Raw genomic sequence first — 13,482 nt, 5'->3', positions numbered from 1 at the left:
TATTTTGATTTTAGTAGGGACATTAACGTCGGTTAGGAAGGAGGGGCATCACTGTGCTGGCGCCAGTAATCGTCTATAGTCCGGTGACTGCTTTTGCTGTTATGTTGGTAGTGTTAGGTCTGCCCGACGTAGTTAACTATTAACTGTACGCGGTTTCGTGGTGTTAGTTCATTTCATTACTGTTTATGTACTGAAATGTATATATATTTTTAATATATATATATATCTATATATTACAGAATATTCGTTTTACTTTATAATAATATTTTAAGATAAGTGTTTAGTTAGACGTAATAGGTAAATAGTATTTAAAAAAAAATAAAAATAAATAAACTGAGAAAAGCGCCAAGCCGGCTTATACTGATAATGGGATATGATAGTAATCAGTCAAACAAGCAGGGATTTTTCGCTTCGTAAAAGGTAATAAATTAATTATATATATTAATTTAATATCTATTTTAAACATAATTTTATATTTAAATAATAGTATAATAATTATTCTCTCAAATAATCAGCACGCGTCAAGATAAATTGTTAGATTTTAAAAAAACATACAGCAGACTAGTTATTTTGTTACTTCTATAAAAGGTAAGCAAAATTAAAAAAAACCAATATAAAAATTATGTAATATGTAAATATTTTAAATCTTCTTATCAAAATATAATATTTAATTCGTCATTCGAGTCCAGAGCATTAAATAAAAAAAGTCTGTTTTTTTAGTAATTTAAACAAAGTTGATTTTTACAAAAACGTTTATTGATAATACTTTTTATTAATTTAACATATTCGGAATGTTTTTTCTTTTTTTTTTTAATTTAAAATTACCGTTTATACTAGGTTCATTGTGAATATATATAATTATATTATGTGTTATTATTAATTATTGTTATATATTCTATATTGTTATTTTTTTAATTTTACTGATATGTGCATAAAAATTTAATATTTATATAAAAATTAAATTGTTAATTTTTGTAATGAATCGTGCTTGTGTGTAAAATTATTTATAGAATATCTTACCATAGAGTTAATAATAGTATTATAAATTTGAAAAAAACTTCAAGTTAATAAAAATAATACATAGAAGTAAACCACTAAATCACAAAATATGACTATTGTGTTTAATTTCTTATCGTTCAATCGAAAATATAATTGTAAACGGTATAAAAAATTAACAGCATTTATTATTTTATCAGTAATATTTCTTTTATTATTAAATAAAATTAAAAAAAAAAGTATAAACACATTTAAAAAAAAATAGTATATTCAGTACGGCACAATAAAATATTATATATTTGTACCGTTATTCAAAATTTATTAACACTTATTTTAATGGTAAAAATATTATAAAACCAAACTTTTTTTGATTATGTTATTTTTATGATAATCGGTTATTAAATAAGCAAAGCTTTACTTTTATATTATGCAAAATTTATTTACACGTTAATATTATTATAAATTAAAAATTTTTAACTATTGTTTTCACTGATCATCGAAAATAAAATTACATGATTTAGTGTACGTATAGCTTAATTATTTAGCTCATAAACTGATTGCAATCAGTAGGCAATTAAAAATGAAATATTAATGTTAAAGGTGAAATTAGAGATTTTTAAATTAATATATGTTATACTTAACGCATTATCAAATGAACTTCAATGAGATATTGTTATTCAAACAATCATAAGCCATTTATTATAGACGAAATGCTTTCGATGTTACTCCCAACTTCGGTTTCATATTACTTATAATTTTTTGTTTGTTTATAATTACATGTAACTACTGATGATAATTGTTTAATAAACGAAATGCGCATCTAGTTTTTACTTTTTATTTATTTACGGTTCTTGAGCATTCATTATGTTTTATTACTATAACCGATCGTCATGTATTTTCCTGCGAGTAAAAAAAGAAAAAAATCGCGTATAAATTTCAAAATTAAAATATAATATTTTTCTGCTAATACTAAGAATTTTAATAAATTTTTGACCGTAAAGGTTTTTGTTTTTGTTTTAGTTTGTTCTTCGGTTATATATATATATATATATATATATATATATATATATATATATATATATATACATATACATATTACATATTACATATATATACTGATTACTTTGTAAGTACTGGTAATTATTTAACAATTGAAATTCGTATCTCGTTTAAACTTTTTACTTTTTTGCAAACTGCCCTGTTGCTTTATTTATTTTAATAATCATTTTAACACAGATCATTCTTTGTATTTTTTCTTTTACATAATCATATTAGTTTTCATAGCTTGTTTATCAATTGTATCGAAGAAAAGATTTGAAAAATAAATATTGTAAGATTTACATCTGTAATTCTTTTTAGTCCGTTCCAGTTACTGGTGTCATACACACACATATATACTGGTGTCATACAATTTATTATTTCAAGTGTATAACAGACATTTGAAATCCCCCAGAAAGGGAGTTTTTATCATACAAAATAAAATAAAAAACTTCAAAATCCAAGTTTTCATTAATATTTTTTAAATAAAATATTATAATGTAGTTTTGTTAATAATGTTAAAAGGAATAATTAAATTTTTCTTTTGCATCTAAGTTCTCGAAAATATAAAGGAATACATTTTTTACACGCGAATAAAACTTTTGGCTTAGCTACTCCAACTGCTAACAGCTACAAAAATTGCAGAATGTGTGAGGTACTTTCTTCCAATATTCATTTATAAATTCTTCATTTTTTGATACATAACAGTCTCATATATATATATAAAGTACATATTTTTGTAAACCCAAAATATTAGGAAACCATATATTTTATTCTATTTTTCTTTTTTAGCAGATTTACTACTGGCTTCGTAAGATTTAATTTTCAAATTAGATATCATGAGTGAAGTTTCAATTACGATTTCTATCGAACGCCATACGATTATCTATCATTTTTGTTGAGATGAACAAAAAAAAAGAAGGAACTTTAGCTTATGCAGTTTGAATAATATCTCGTATGTTTAGCAACATTAATAGCTTAATAAAAAGAACAAAAATAAAATAAATTAGGAAAATCTGAACAGTAATAAATTATACTACGTAATTGTTAATATAGTCGTTAAAAATGTTTATTTCAAGGAAATTTTTTTTCAAAATATAAATTATATTTTTTGATGATGATGTAACTAAAACATTTTCGATCAGTAAAATACGTAAAATAAAATATCAATTCAGAATTTCGTTATTTTGCTCTCTTTAATTATCTGTGTTCGTTAGTGTGGGAGGACAACTTCTTGTTCAAATATACTACGGAATAGGTGGTTATTGATGGTTTATCCGTCTGTTTTGTATACAGAGGCCCAGATTACATATATATATATATTTTATGTATATTACAGTTTGATTACATTATTGTGCATATATATATACAATACATATATATAAAAGGTAAATAAAAGAAAAAAGAAATAAAAGAAAAGAAATTTAAAAACTAAATAATAACCAAATAAATGAAATTATTTGATATAAGTTGTTTTTAATAATAAAATTCAGGTATTCGAAAAGTTATTTCCTGTTTGATATCGCATTCCTTTGGGTAAATTCAGGGGTTGTTTAATTATTTATGTCAGGATCAATAAGTTACCAGCGAAGGGAATCTTTATCAAAAAAAAATCCACGTTCAAGTAGAAGAGAATTGTGGACTATTATTTAATTTTTAATGCTAATTACCAATTATCTTCAATACCAGGCATGTTGAATGAAAGAAAAAATAAACATTCCATTTGGAAAATAAAGAAACCCCTTATTCAATATTAAAAAAAAAAATTGTAATACATTACTTTTCAATGAATTTTGGCTCAATCGTATATTTTTTCAATAATAAAGAAAGTATCTGAGGAAGTCTGTTAAACCAACTTAATTAATCAATTTAATCAACCAATTTCATTAATCAATTACATTTTACCAAATAAAGCTTATATAGTATGATTAATGTTAAGCCTATGATAAATTTCATGCTTTACCAGGATTTAAATCTGGATTTATCATATAATGAAAGGTAAATTATGTTTTAATATTAAGTTTTCATCCTTTAATTTAAAAAACATAAATGAATAAATAAATAAATAAATTTCAGAGACGATTTCATCTCTTAAAATTTAAAAATCTTCAAATTTTAATTACTTGATTTATTTTCTGATTTAGTTTTAGATGTATTATCCTCAACTGGCAATTACAAGTAAAACTTTACAGAATTCGATATCTATCTTCGAAATCTCGTAGGTTTTATTCCGATATATTTTAAATGTGTTTTAGGTGTACTTAAGTAACTCCAAAATAAAAAAATATTTTTATGAAATGGATGTAATAAAGTTAAAAGGAAAAACTGATGTGCTATCACAGAAGTTTTTCGATTAACTTCTGATTTCTTTCACTGTTATTAAATTATTATTTATTGTAATTTTTTTTTACAATCACAGGTTAATAATTATTAATAAATGAATATACCTAAATTAAAAAAAAAAGTTAAAAAAGAAAAAGGAGTTGAAGTCGAATTCGAACCGATGTGTACCCCCGTCACGGTTTGATGTCACCGTTTAAAATTTTAAAAGCTTCAAATTTTGAAAATAAATTTGAATTAAAGAATTTTATTATTATGTAAGTTAATTTGAATTAATTATTTAAAATGAATAATTCAATAACTAGATATCTTTTTTAGAAAAATGGTTAAATAGTATTCTTAACAAATACACTGGAAAATTGATCATCGTTTGAATATTGACTGAAAAAAAATTAAATTTTCACGTATACGGTATTAAACTTTTGAATATTGTCTATGAATGACACTGGGTATAACCAATCTAAAAAAAATAATTGAAAAACTTGAAATGTCATAACTACTCGTGTAGACGAATATTTTAAACTGTTTATAACCATTTTCATTCTTCAAAATGCCGCCATAAAAATGTCAAAATTGTTTCCTTTTTTTGATAAATGTTTTATATACCTTTTCAGTAAATGTGTTGACATAATTTATACTAGTTTTATTATGTCTTTACCGATACGTTTGCTGCGTAATAGTTTAGCTCATAATAATGTTAAAAAAAATTTGAGAGATATTTTATTTTATTTATCCATAATTTTTGTGTCAAACCGCAGAAAATTTTATTACTGAAATTAATGACTTAATAAATAATTAAGAAAAAAAATGAAGAAAGTATTATTAGTTTTGCTATAGTTTACGATAGATAATCGTATTTTCTCCGTGTGAATGCATAATACACACACACACACGCGCGCGCGCACATACTATATATATATATACACACACACACACGCACACACACACACACACACACACACACACACACACACACACACACACACACACACACACATGAGTATATATAGGTTTTTAAATAAATCTTCCAGTGTATAGAAGATAATTGTTTATAAAAGATAAATTAATAACTTTCTTTTTGTTATTTTTAGATGTTCACTAAATCTGTGTTTTTTCACCCAAAATGGTTTCGGTTGTTTTTTCAAGTATCACGTAAAAAAAAACAAAATGAATTATGTTCTTTTTGATATGTGAGAATGCGTTTAGTAATTAAAAATAAATTATTACTTGATGGCGAAATTCTATCTGAAATTTTTTTTACTTGTACTTGTACGAAGTAAAGGAAGTATTGTGATCGCGAAAAATTTCGGTTTTCAGATTTCAATGAAAAAATCCATTTTAACCATCCCTGAATCCATTTTGACTAGTTTCGGCGTGACTTCCGTACGTACGTATGTATCTCGTATAACAAAAACGATTAACCGCAGGATGTTGAAATTTTTGATTTAGGACTGCTGTAACATCTAGTTGTACACCTCCCTTTTTGATTGCAATCGACTGAACCAAAATTGTCCAAAAAACCAAATATCCAAAAAAGTTTAAATTTTGGACTTTTTCTTAACTTCAGTAATAAGGCCACATTGAGAGCTTTTCAACGATATATCATGTGGTAGTTATTTTCATTGGTTCCAGAGTTATAGCCGAATAAAATTTTAATTAATGAAATATATGGGTCTTACAAGTGGAAGGCATATAGGTTCGAATCCGACTTCTTTTCCTTTTTTTAATTTTTTTTTTTTAATTTAACTATATTGATATATTAATAATTAGTAATCTCTGATTGTAAAAATAAAATTACAATAAATAATTAAATAATAACAATAAAATATGAAAAAAATATCAGAAGTTATTAATGAAATAAAATTTGCTTTCCTTTTTTAAAAATGAGTATATGCAATTTAATAGGCGTACAAGGAAGTCATGTGGTGTCTACACCAGATTTTTTATTTTTACATTAATTGCCACGAAGTAGAAAGTGGCTGGAGAAAAGATTACGTTGATATAAACTGCACAGCTTCGGTTGGGATTTCATAAGACTAGAACTGATTATTTTCGTGTGGAATATATTCTACACTACTGACCGTATTGACCGGAAATATTTAATTAGATTTTTGTTTACAAGTCCCATATTTTCCTATTCAGCTTCGCTGGACAAACATAACAGTATTTTTATTTTTTAAATAAATCGTTTTTTTATTCATGAAATAGCTAGTTTATTGAAAAATTGAACAGTTAATCACAAAAAATTATTATTCCCAATACACCTAAATTGGATAAGGATAGTAAGAAAAGGTTATTTTTAGAGAGTTAATAGATGATGCATTTTTATAATTCGTATTTCATGTTAAATATCGCCCAATAATTCACGTTAGGTTAAGGTTTCATTTTAAAATTAATATTACGACACTACATTAAAAAGAATTTATAAGCAAAAATTTTTAAATGAAATTGCGATTTCCTACGCAATTTAATTTTTTTTTTTTAGGATGAACATTAAGCTTCAAATGCATTTCTCAAAGATTTAATGCCTAATATGGCAAATTGAAATAACTCACCTTAAATCTTTATACCGTTGGTTTCTCAAAAACCATCGTAAATAATCACAATGTATACCAAATCAAAGCTTGTTCCTTTGTATTTTAGTCTATAACAGTGATTCCCAAACTAAGCGCCGCGGCCTCTTTACAGGGCAAATATTGTAAAATCTTTATACCGTTGGTTTCTCAAAAACCATCGTAAATAATCACAATGTATACCAAATCAAAGCTTGTTCCTTTGTATTTTAGTCTATAACAGTGATTCCCAAACTAAGCGCCGCGGCCTCTTTACAGGGCAAATATTGTAAAATCTTTATACCGTTGGTTTCTCAAAAACCATCGTAAATAATCACAATGTATACCAAATCAAAGCTTGTTCCTTTGTATTTTAGTCTATAACAGTGATTCCCAAACTAAGCGCCGCGGCCTCTTTACAGGGCAAATATTGTAAAATCTTTATACCGTTGGTTTCTCAAAAACCATCGTAAATAATCACAATGTATACCAAATCAAAGCTTGTTCCTTTGTATTTTAGTCTATAACAGTGATTCCCAAACTAAGCGCCGCGGCCTCTTTACAGGGCAAATATTGTAAAATCTTCATAATTAATTGAACCAAGACATTTGTAATTATTAATTTAATGTTAATAAAGTAAAAATTAAAAAGATACAAGATTTTTATTTATTTTTATCTCTTACGAATAGTCATACTTTTACTTAGTGTTGGGCGCCATGGAAAAATGTTATTTGAAAAAGGGCGCCACGACTCGAGTAAGTTTGGTAACCACTGGTCTATAAAGAACTTATTCAAACAATAATAAACTCAAGAAAATCTCGAGGAAAACGCAAGAAAAAAAACAATTTAAGGTTTTTTTTGTTTGCGCTACTTCCGGCCTCAATCTTCAACAGAAACAACTTTTATAGACTGTACGAATTACGTATGATATAAAAAAAAAAAAATTATTTTTTTAATACTGACTAAACTTATTTAACTAATATTGACCCGAGTTTCAGCTCGATTCCTCCCTATATTTTGGCAATGATGGGCATTTAAAAAATAAATTGCGATTCCACATCCTATTAAAATATCGAAATTATTTTTTTCATTAACAGTTTTGTAACAAAAATGTAAAAACTGTTGTATAAGTTCTTACCTAATTTATAAAGGAACAAGCATTAATTTTGTATAAATTTATTTATTTTACGATGATTTATTGAGAAACTATTGCAGTTTAAGTTCTCTTTTTTCCTGTTTAGCCTCCGGTAACTACCGTTTAGATAATTCTTCAGAGGATGAATGAGGATGATATGTATGAGTGTAAATGTCTTGTACATTCTCAGTTCGACCATTCCTGAGATGTGTGGTTAATTGAAAGTTAGGTAAATCTTTCATTTGCCAGAGTGTAGTATCGTAATGGTCTATTTCAGTATATTTATAAAACGTGTCCTGACTGACTCATTCATCGTCCAGAAAAAATTATTAAATTGAGTATTTAGTAGTATAATTTATACTAGTATAATATAATTCAGTAGTATAGTATTTATAGTAGTTTTAGTTTTTAATTGATAAATTAATGAAAATTTGTATAAATGTTCTTACGGTGTGAATACACACTAAAAAGGATTTTTTTTTAAATTTCGAGTTTAAAGGATTAAAATGGAGTAAGAATGAAATTTATTATTATTATTTTTTTTAATTTCTCGGTAACAGATGAAGATATATCAACTTGATTTTTGGTGCGTGTAATCTTCATGTAAATATTTAAAAATTGATTCTAAATTTTTTGAAATTCTTAGTTTAAAGGGTTAAAATGGATATTGTATTTTTAAGAAATCCGAATATTTATATATGTTTTTTTTTTTTTTAATTTCTCGTCAAGTAATGAAGATATTAACTTGATTTGTGGTATATGTAATCGTCATGTGAATATCTAAAAACTAATTTATAGATTTTTAGAAATCCCGAGTTTTAAGATGGATTTTAAGTTTATTGAAACCCAGCTATTTTTTTTCTCAGAAAAAAAATGGAAATATCTACTTGATTTTTGGCGTGTGTAATTTTCATGTAAATATCTGTAAACCAATTTCTTGATTTTTCGAAATTCGACCTTGAAAAGAGTGAAGAAAGGTAAAAAAATTTGAACAATGATTGTAAATTTTCCCCATTTCCGATTACACTAAAAGAGACAAGATTGAGGTTTGCAAATACTCTTCAGATAAATATCTAAAAATATTTTCGGGGTTTTTTAATTTCGATTTTTTAAGGGATGCGACTGTGTACGGCGTGGCGGCTCAACCGACACAGCCATTGTATGTGTGACGCGGTTGACTTCCCCTGCTTCGGTTACTTTACTTAAAAAATAAAATAAAAGTATAAATAGTTTTAAAAAAAAAGAGAAATGAGGTACGGGCACCTCCTAGTGTTGTTTACCGGGTAGCGCTAAGAACCGGGAAAAATACTTTTTTATTTATACCAAGTACGGGTAATCAGTTGTAACTAACATTTTTAAGATGGAGGATGACTCTTTTGAAACCCAAATTCTTAGATCACTCAAAGTTTTGGGTCCTGTACTGACCAAACTGTTGCTGTGAAGAAATCACAATACACTGATAGTTTTTATAAACTGAAAGGCTTTCATTTTTATGGTTATTTTCTCACAAGCATGAGTTTAATGAACACCGTGGGGTCCAAGGGGCAGAGGCCTCTGGCTAGACGGCAAGGGTGAGTGAAACCCTGTTGACGGCTAAATATTCCCAGACTGAGACCATATAGCGGCAAATAACCATATAGCGCGGGCAAAGCCGCGACGGGTCTGCTAGAGTATATCTATATAAATAAAACATGTAAGTGATTTATAATCAACGCCCAGCAAGAGCAACCGAAGAAAAATTGATAAAAATTTGTTTACACGATCTTCCTACGGTGTAAGTATAAACGAAGAAAGGATCTTTTTTGAAATTACGAGTTTAAAGGGTTAAAATGGAGTATCAATGAAATATACTATATTTTTAATTTCTCTGTAACAAGTGAAGATATTAAATTGATTATTGGTGTGTGTAATCTTCATATAAATTTCCAAAAACCAATTTTAATTTTTTTAAATTCGACCATGAAAGGGGTGAAGAAAAGTAAAAAAATTCAAACAATGATTGCAAATATTCCCCATTTCCGACTGTATTAAACGTGATATTCCGTAGATTTGGGCTTGCAAATACTTTACAGATAAATATTTAAAAAAACATATTTTCGGTTTTTTTTTGTTGAATTTTAATATTTTAAGGGATAACAAAACATTAATTGTTTTTCTTACATTTTTTCAGTTTTATGCTACCGCTATTGAATCAATATTTTTGAGATTTGGTTGCATTGTGATGATGCTAATTTATGTTTGTAATCCTGATAATGTATTTTGCAAGCCAAGCCGTAACGGAAAATGTAAAAACCAATTAGTGGTCCTGTAGTGACCAAACTGTTGCTGTGAAGAAATTACAATACACGGATAATTTTTATAAATTGAACAAGCTTTAATTTTCATTTGTTATTATTCTCCTCAGAAGCTTGAGTTTAATGAACACAGAGGCGTCCAGGGGGCAGAATGTCTGGCTTGACGGATGAGTGAAGCGATTTTAACGGCTAAACATCCCTTGGCTGCGATGGGAAACGCAAGTAACCATATAGCACGGGCGAAGCCGCGACAGGATGCTAGTTTATATATATATTTTTGATAAAGGAAAAAAATACTTGTTATCAAAAAGAGGGTGTGATCCCGTGAATACTACAGAGCTTAGATTTGAAAATAAAATTTGATTCATTTATTCTTATAGAATCTGAGTTCACTCATTCATTCTTTCATGGTGTTTAAGGAAAATTCGTTATTCTTAATTGAAGGACGTACTTGTAACTTTTAACGAGGTATTTCTTCGAATTATTAACGTTTAGAAAACAAAATTCAAATAAAATTTCAGCATATTGTTGTTTGTTTAAGAGAATTATAATGTAAACAGTAAACTATTTTAATACGAGTAGAAATAATGATCAGTTTATATGTATATGTATATATATATATATATATATATATATATATACGCACTCACTACACTAAAAAATATAAATATACCATTTTTAACTACTTGAGGTAGTTGTTTATAAGCCAGACTGGCGGGTTTCCTAACAACTGTAACCAAATAACACAGTAATAAATATAATAATAGCATTTATAAAGGCTTATAATCCTGCAGCAGCATATTATAAGTGGTGTATTCTATACAATAACAGTCGTCAACCGGGCAATCAATGCTGTCCTCATAGTCGTCGGAAGTCTGTTCTGTTAAAACGTTGATAAGGAATAAAAATAATAAAATATGTTCTATTAAAGTATATCAGATGTGTTCTATAAGATTTGTATAATAAAAAGATATAAAGATAATTATTAATAACTACCGGTACAATAAATATTATTTTTGTACAATTCATTAAATCTCAGATAATATCTTATTACTTTTATTATTATTATTTTATCATCGGTATAAGATATATAACTATTGTGATGTGTTGTCTAGCCTAGCTATTAATCTGGCGTCTAGAAGCAGTTGTTCATTGTATCTCTCGCTTAATTAGTAGAGTAATTTATTCAAATATTTTATTTACTTTTTCGTTTACGCGAATCTGAACAAGCATTTGTATAGGATCATGCGATTTTATTTTTGTTTACAATTTAAATCGATCATTTCCTTTATATTGTAAAACTCAATTAATTCTGGTCGGAAAATTATTTTAAAAGTTATTTTTTTATTAATATCTACGTATATTAATATAAATTTAACTACGAATCAGAAACGGGACATTGTGAAAACCCTTCATTTAGGAAACAGTTCGCTCCAGTATATAGAACGTTTTTTTTTGTTTATTTCCAATAAAATGTTTTCTTAAAAAAATTAGGAAATTATAAAATTATTAATTAATAAAATTTTATTATTTTGTGATGAGAAATAATAAACATAACAGAAAAAAATCTTTGCTTTTCTGAAATGTCTTCTCCGGCTACGATTTAAGTTTAATTTATAATAAAAGAATAATTGCTGTACGGGTATAAATCTTCTCTGTACTACTGGATGATATCTGCCACCGATGCAAATATCTCTGCCGAGGGATTTGCATCGGTGGTATCCTGACAGAGATAATTGTGTTGTTATCAGATTTAGAAGGTTTAAAAGACGAATTCCGGTAAAGATCATGGCTACGAACGGAGGAGGTGGTGCTGTGACCGGAATAGTCACAAGGCGGGTGTCTTTCTCTAAGGGGTTCAGGATGCTGTATGATATCGAGTGTTGGATTTTATTAAAAACAGTTAAAAAAAATAGAGGTCTTTGAAATGTGGTTTATCGATGATTGCCTGAGATTAATTGGAGGGAAAATTTTTTCAGTGACGAGGAGGAGGTACTAAAAAGATTGAATACTAACTAAATGTTAGTTACAAGAAAAAAAGATGGATTACATTCGAATGTAGCGAGACATCCAGAGAAGTATCCGCTCCATGACATATGCTTCATGCAAAAATCATAGGTAACCGAAATCCAGGACGAAGAAGAAATTCATGGTTAAAGAATTTTTGGGAGCGGTTTTTCCGGAAACCGGCGTCTTCATTACGATCAACTGCAGACAAAGTTTTAGTTTTCCAGGTAGTTCGTTCGGATAACAAATATATTGAACATCATTTAAATAAAGATAAAAAAAAAAAACATTATGATTACTTAAAATAAAAACAGGAAAGTAACTGATTCGCTCACATATTTAGTGCCAAGATACGTCATCATATCTTTCAAGTTTCCGTAAGTAAATTATTATCTTTTGTCACGTTTACGTCACAAGAAATAAGAATACGGATTGAAGTATGAGTTTTTTCTTGGTATTACATTTCTTTTTGCGGCACTTCGCATCTGCCCAAATATGTCCATTCATTTTTAACGTGCTCCCTTTTGTTGATTAATGACATTTTATGATTAATTCACTGTAAGATATTTGAATTTCTTGCCTGTTAATTTGGATGTACTGCGATAAGTTCTTTATGCCAGTGATTTCTTTTCTATTTGGCCCAATACATTTTTATATTCTTGATGAGTTTCTTTGGTACAGAATGCTGGAAAAACACACATGAAACAAATAGTCCTTGCTTTTTTGGCAGAACTATCGAAAACCGTATTACTAGAAGTATATTTCTACCTTGCTTATTTTTCGTCGTTATTCGGATTGAATATCCTTCGATTACTTAAATTGAGATCATGGATAAATGGATCATATATCGTCCAATCTCATGAAATACTAAGTTCCGATGAAAGGTATTATGAATAAGAGTAATTTTTGAACATTTTCTGAAGAATTAAAAACAGTGTAATTTCGAAATTTGCATGGAGATAATAACGAAAAAACTGACTGAGTTCTCCGCCATCAAGCCACATACAAATACCTACGATGCCCAGTATAATTCTAAAGATTTATTAATACAAACCAACGACCATCTAACTACAATCCACAAAATATTAGGAGAGGAAGAGATCAATATTTAGGGAAAGGG

General features: G+C 27.4%; 1 protein-coding gene across 2 annotated transcripts in view; it reads left to right on the top strand.

Annotated features, from left to right (window-relative positions):
• LOC142326761 (noggin-like) overlaps positions 1 to 13,482 on the top strand; it is a 244,484-nt gene that overhangs the window by 32,920 nt on the left and 198,082 nt on the right. Inside the window, exon 1 of one of the 2 annotated variants that reach the window (XM_075369452.1) lies at positions 124 to 420. The exons of the other annotated variant lie outside the window; for it this stretch is intronic. The gene's annotated coding sequence lies outside the window, so the exon portion shown is untranslated. Of the gene's footprint in view, positions 1 to 123; positions 421 to 13,482 lie in introns of those variants that run through there. 2 annotated transcript variants of the gene reach the window in all.

Source organism: Lycorma delicatula, chromosome 6 (assembly GCF_047948215.1).
Source record: "Lycorma delicatula isolate Av1 chromosome 6, ASM4794821v1, whole genome shotgun sequence".
Classification (NCBI taxonomy): Eukaryota; Metazoa; Arthropoda; class Insecta; order Hemiptera; family Fulgoridae; genus Lycorma; species Lycorma delicatula.
This window is presented reverse-complemented; position numbering and strand designations above follow the sequence as displayed.